The 7,192-nt window shown below is 36.4% G+C and overlaps 1 pseudogene; it reads left to right on the plus strand.

The window, feature by feature from the left end:
- Positions 1-320: 320 nt before the first annotated feature.
- Positions 321-4,952, plus strand: LOC134484571 (histone H2A.J-like; annotated as a pseudogene).
- Positions 4,953-7,192: the final 2,240 nt, after the last annotated feature.

Genomic DNA, 7,192 nt, shown 5'->3' on the forward strand with positions numbered 1-7,192 from the left:
TTCTTGGCTTGTTGCCAAATGATAAAGAATTATTTCCTTAAACCTTTGCTGTTAACATGGAGTTTTTTATGGAATTCTGAAGCTTTTAGTACACTTCCTATCAATAGCTTGTCAATTTAATTATTACCTTGTGCCAGAGGGCCTGGCAGAACTGTATGAGATCTTATGTGTGATATATATACATAAGAGTTATAACTCCTCTTTCTGATCATTTGATGTAGCTGAATAAATAGTGAAGTCAATTCAGAATCATCTGAATAAGTTCAGCAGTCTCTATGTGTAAAACAATCCTGCCTGGAGTGCCAGGAGCTGGGTCGAGCATGTCCGGGTGAGGCAAGCAGGGGGATAAAGTGCTCCCCAAGGCCAAGTCGCAGTCATTGCACGCGGGCCTCCAGTTCCCCATGGGCCATGTTCAACCGGCTGCTGCTCAAGGGCAACTATGAGGAAAGTGTGGGCATGGGAGCGCCCGTGTACCTGTCAGCAGTGCTGGAGTACCTGATGACCAAGATCCTGGCAGGCAACGTGGCAAGGGACAAGAAGAAGACACGCATCATCCCTTGCCACCTGCAGCTAGCCATCCACAACGACAAAGAGCTCAACAAGCTGCTGGGCCTTGTGACCATCACCTGGGCGGCATCCTGCCCAACATCCATGCCATGCTGCTGCCCAAGAAGACGGAGAGCCAGAAGGTGAAGAGCAAGTGGACCCAACGGGTGCTGAGCTCGCCACAGTCCACAGCCAATAAAGTCAGTGAAAAGAGAGAGAGAGAGAGACTTGAAAATCTGACAACACCATGAGTATTACATATAATTCAAATTTTTGAACTGACTTATAGGGACTCTCAGCCACCTTGCTTACATCTTCTGACTTATAACCTACCTTTCCAGAATTACTGGCATCAGTGTAAAATGTAGGGGCTCCAGATATTGGAGTTTTCATTATTATATGAGGGAGAATCCAATTAGTTCTTTTTATGAACTGAAGTCACTTGTTTTAGGGTATCTGTTGTTAATCTCTCCCAAGAAATTATTGCATGCTCTTTGACAATGTTCATCTTGTGCCCACAGTGAGGCAATTTCTGCATTAGAAAAAGGTACCACAATTTCAGCTGGGTCCATTCTAATTGTTGAAGTCTCATTTTTTCCTTTTAGTATCAATTTAGAGACCTTCTCAAGATAGGTTTTAGATTCTTACTCTGTTTATGTGCTAAAAATATCCATTCTAAGATATAATCTTCCCTCTGCATAAAAATTCCTGTAGGGGGATGAGTAGAGGGTAAGATGAATAAGATGCAGACCATCTTTGGATCAATATGATCTAGATGTGTATTCTGCAATTTTCTTTCTACCAAAGCTAACTCCTTCTCAGCCCTAGCTGAGAGTTTCCTTGGGCTATTTAAATCTTTATCACCTCATAAAGTCTGAAATAAATTGCTTAACTCTTGAGTAGTGAAGATAATCACAGGCCACAGCCAGTTAATATATTCCAGTATCTTCTAAAAACCATTAACAGTCCTAAAAATATTAAAAGCAGTAAGGGAAAAAGGTCAAGTAACATATAAAGGCAGACCTATCAGAATTACACCAGACTTCTCAACAGAGACTATGAAAACCAGAAGATCCTAGACAGATGTCATACAAACCCTAGAACACAAATCCCAGCCCAGGCTATTATATCCAGCAAAACTCTCAATTAACAATGAGGGAGAAACCAAGATATTCCATGACAAAACAAAATTTACACAATATCTTTCTACAAATCCAGCCCTACAAAGGGCTATCTCTGTACCAATATAAAACAGGTTTTATCACTATTGTTCTGTAATACTGCCTGAGGTCAGGGATGGTGATTCTCCCAGAAGTTCTTTTATTGTTGAGGATAGTTTTCAATATCCTGGGTTTTTTGTTATTCCAACTGAATTTGCAAATTGTTCTTTCTAACTCTATGAAGAATTGAATTGGAATTTTGATGGAGGTTGCATTGAATCTGTAGATTGCTCTTGGTAAAATGGCCATTTTTACTATATTAATCCTGCCAATCCGTGAGCATGGGAGGTCTTTCCATCTTCTGAGATCTTCCATTTCTTTCTCCAGAGACTTGAAGTTCTTATCATACAGATCTTTCACTTGCTTAGTTAGAGTCACACCGAGATATTTTATGTTATTTGTGGCTATTGTGAAGGGTGTCATTTCCCTAATTTCTTTCTCAGCCTGTTTATCCTTTGAATAGAGGAAGGCTACTGACTTGTTTGAGTTAATTTTATACCCATCCACTTTGCTGAAGTTGTTTATCAGGCTTAGTAGTTCTCTTGTGGAACTTTTGGGATCACTTAATTATACTATCATATCGTCTGCAAATAGTGATATTTTGACTTCTTCCTTTCCAATCTGTACTCCTTTGATCTCCTTTTGTTGTCTGATTGCTCTGGCTAGGATTTTGAGAACTATATTGAATAAGTAGGGAGAGAGTGGGCAGTCTTGTCTAGTCCCTGGTTTTAATGGGATTGCTTCAAGTTTCTCTCCATTTAGTTTAATGTTAGTTACTGTTTTACTGTATATGGCTTTTACAATGTTTAGGTATGGGCCTTGAATTCCTTTTCTTTCTAGGACTTTTATCATGAAGGGGTGTTGAACTTTGTCAAATGCTTTCTCAGCATCTAATGAAATGATCATGTGGTTTTTAATCTTTGAATTGAATTCGTTTATATAGTAGATTACATTGATGGTTTTCCATATATTGAACCATCTCTGCATACCTGGGATGAAGCCTACTTGATCATGATCATTTTGATGTATTCTTGGATTCAGTTTGCAAGAATTTTATTGAGTATTTTTGCATTGATATTAATAAGGGAAATTGGTCTGACATTTTCTTTCTTTGTTGAGTCTTTGTGTGGTTTAGGTATAAGCATAATTGTGGCTTCATAGAAGGAATTCAGTAGTGCCCCTTCTGCTTTGTTTTTGTGGAATAGTTTGGACAGTATTGGTTTGAGGTCTTCTATGAAGGTCTGATAGAATTCTGCACTAAACCCTTCTGGTCCTGGCTCTTTTTGGTTGGAAACTTTTAATAACTGCTTCTATTTCTTTAGTAGTCATGGGGTTGTTTAGATGTTTTATCTGTTCCTGATTTAAATTTGGTACCTGGTATCTGTCTAGAAAATTGTTCATTTCCTCCGGGTTTCTACTCTAAACTTTTGTATTGAGAATTATATTTTACACAATGTACCTACTTGGATTTCTGGTCTCAAACACTTTCAGCTGTGTCCAGTCAAGACACACATCTGGCTACAACATTTGCTTCATTCTTCCTACCCCCTACCTCCAATGATATCTCAATGCCCCTGTACAGCTTGAAGAAGTTATAGAAGAATTGTTGCCCCAATTCCCTGGACTTTTGAGGGGGGCAGAAAGTGGTTATTCTAAGGTTGTTTTTATGAGGAATTTAGAAATGGTTGTAATTTAACAGGGAGGAATTAGCTAGATTGAGTTGTACAGCCATACTCTTATTTGGTATCTAGGCTAAAATCTTTGCTTTGGTATAGAATTTATTTGTTAAAAAAGTTTAAAAGTACAAGGTTTAGAAATAGTCCTTATATTGATGTCATTACAAACTTCTGAGTTGATTACACATGTGAGTAAATGTCCAAATAGCAAATTCATGGCTCTGAGTTTGTAAGATTACTTTCAAGATAATATTTAAGATATAAAGACAATATGCCAGATTACTTTATATAGATAGATTTTTTCAAAAATATCAGAAATCCATAAAATATGAAATTTAAAGTTATTTATCTTTTGTTGAGACATATCTGCTCCTAACAGCTCTCCTTTGTCAGATTTAAGGGATAAACTGAGCATCTCTACTTCCAGATAAGGTAATACTTTGTAGTTAGGCAGCCACTGGGCAGAAACTGCCTGCTTCATCTGCAGACGAATACTGTCCAAAAGGGACACCTTATGCAGGATAATTGCTGACTGATAATCCCTACAGAGCCAGAATTGTCAGCCCTTCAAGGTTTCTGCATTTCAAGAGTCTCTCAGTTGATTTTGGGCTAGAAGCCTGAAGACTTGTGCTCACATGTTGCTAACAGAGAACTGTTATAACCTCTCAGTTCTGGAAACCTTGTTAGGATTCCTATGTTTGTAGATTTTGGTCATTGTCAGATTTCTGACAGGGTTGAAGACTGATTATACTCTTGTAGCCTATCAGGCTGTTAAACTTTGAAAATACATATTTTATTAGATAGTTATCAGATAGTATACAAGCTAGTAAAGATATAACAGATTTTAAGCCTTTCTTCAGCTGGAATGAATAACTAAATGTTCTGTTTAACTGATAAAATGTTGAATCGAGTGTTGGGTATATTTATGCTTTTAATTGCAAAATGATAATAGTTGTGTTCAGCGTATATTTGAGAGAAAAGGTTTTTATTTAATTAGACAAAAAAGGTGAAATGTAGGATGATGTCATACAGCTGAAGGCAGGTACAAGATAAAATGAGGCCTGTCATTGGACGAGAAGGAAGGATGGGCGGGAGAAAAGTTTGAGGGAAGACTGAACCAGAAGGAGGTGGGAGAGGAGGCCACTGAAAGAACATGGAGGTGGATGTTAAGAATCCATTCTCTACCTTTACAGGTTGTTATGAATGTTCTTAAGGGATGGATATCTATAAGGCTTTGTATGTTTAGGTGGACAATTATATCTTATCTATTGTATCAGAAAAAAAAAACTGACCCTTGGTTGTAGAAGTAAACTTGTCTTAAATGTTTGGCAATGCCTCTAGCCCTGCAAATATTTGTAAGTGTTTATCTATTATGTTGACACCAGGTAATATGAAAAACATTCATACATGAGAAAGATCCTATTCCTACAAACAACTTGGTAAAGATTTTGACATCACATTCAATTACCAGAAAAATTATTGCTCCACCTCTTTTTCTTAATAGGCTTGAAGCAATTAAATAGTTCACCATGTTCACACAAGTCTGATGGTTCATAGCTCCATATGTGGTTTATATTTTGACAGTTTTGAATTTAGTGTTGAATTATGCTCTATGTGTGACAAATCCCTTTATTAAAGCTTATTTAATGGTCTTTATATTACTTCTGTAGCTACAGGCGTCTTCTGTTGGGCTTTTACTTGGTGGCAGGTGTCTTTTGGCTTCAATGTATATAATATAATATCTATCAACTAAAAAGTCAAGTAAGGGTGTTTGCAAATGGATGGGGGCTCTTGTTCCTCGTTTTATTTGTCATATTGTCAAAAATTCCCTAGAGATCTTATTTGTTCTTCAGCCTGGCTCGAACGTCAGTAATTAGTTAGGGCTGCACAGAACTCTAAATTATCATGTGTCACCCTCCCGAGTACAAGTCCCAAAATAGAAGATTCACCTCCAATATATCCTGTTTTGACAACACAGTTTAAAACATTAATGTTAAAATGCTTAATAGAAGAGAATATGAGAAAAGTTAAATACATAATGTGTGTATCCAAAGTAACATTTTCACCTATCTGGTAGAGATGTAATAAAGTAGGATAATCTGCAATCAAATGTATATCTCACAACATAGCTTGATATGCTATAAATATGCATGTATTACTCAGTGTTCCATGCTTCTTTATGTCCCCATTAGTTATCCATTGAACACTTTATCTTGAACTACTGAGTTTTAGAAGAATATGAAATGCTAGACAATGTAACAGGAATAAGATTTATTAAAGGAATCTGGTGTGTGTGTGTGTGTGTGTGTGTGTGTGTGTGTGTGTGTGTGTGTGTGTGTTTAATATAATTTTAGGCTTTTAGGCCATGGCAGGTATATGGAGACTGGAAGACAACTTTGTGAGGTTCACTTTTAGCTACCTTTATATGAGAATTACCATCACTTTGCCAGTTTTGCGCTCCATGGATATTTCCTGCTGAACCATCTCCCTGATGCTCAACTAAGTTGAAATATTGCATCAGTAAATTATTGTCTTCAGATTATAAACATATTGCACTCTAAGGATGAAGGAAAACAGGCCAACTTAAATATAAATTGAATTTGCAAATGAAAATCACATAATGCTTTGTTTTAGATTGTGTTAGGTTATTCTGTGGAGTAAAAACTTGTCCATAACACTTTCTCTAAACTAGACATGTATGACTTGAAGGCCAGAGAATTGTCTCAGTGGGAAAATTTGATTGCTGCTAAGCCTGATGATCTCAGTTTAATCTCTGAGAGACCCATATTAATCCTACAAAGTTTTCTCTTATTTCTAAATTTGGGCTGTGTCATATGCAAACTCATACTCCAATATATGCACAAATAATTTTAAACCTAAATAAGGACCAATGAGTTTACTTGCAGCTAAACAACTCCACTGGTTTTATATCTAGAACTTATATAATGGAAGCAGATAAAAGACACCTGTTAGATGTCTTCTTACTGCTACATACACACCATGGGATGGGAGTATATAAACAAACACAGTTCTACCATTTTACATAGTTAAAATTAGCAGAGGACAGAAAATAACCCAATCATAGAGAATGTATGAAGTGATTTGCCAATTTAAGTTGTTGTTATTGAATATCAGGAAATATTACTATTCATCAAAACAGTGATTTTTTAAAATGTTATTTTATCCTTTCATTCTTTTATTCAAAGTTTTAAGTCATTTAAAAAGAGTATCTCAGCTGGGATTACAAGTGCTTTCCTGTAATCCCAGACTTGGGATAGAGGGGCAGGCCAATCCGTCCGAATTTGAGGCCAACATGGTCCTCATAATGAGTTCCAAGACAGCCATGGCTATGTAGACTACCCTGTCTCAAAAAATACAGAATATATCTCAAATTATGGAAAATTTCCTTATGTAATCTAGTTGGATTCTGACTGATTTTAATGAATACTTTTTGTTTATTAGTGAAGTTTTGTGTAGATAAACCTAGTCAATATTTTATTTTCTGTCCTAGCACCTATAATAAACCATTAGTTCCCTTTTTATGACCTTTAGTTAATTGTTTTACAACCTCTTGGAATGTGCTCTGAATAGGAGAAAGTCTGGTTACCATTAAGAGCAATTAACTGGTAACACTTGGGAGACTGGCAGAGTTCTCACTGCAGTTTTGACTATCAGAAAAAGATTTAATAGCAGTTCCACTATAAATGAGCTTAATAATTACTGTTATAATTTTAGGAATTCTTATACAAT

Source organism: Rattus norvegicus, chromosome 1 (assembly GCF_036323735.1).
Source record: "Rattus norvegicus strain BN/NHsdMcwi chromosome 1, GRCr8, whole genome shotgun sequence".
NCBI classification, from domain to species: Eukaryota; Metazoa; Chordata; class Mammalia; order Rodentia; family Muridae; genus Rattus; species Rattus norvegicus.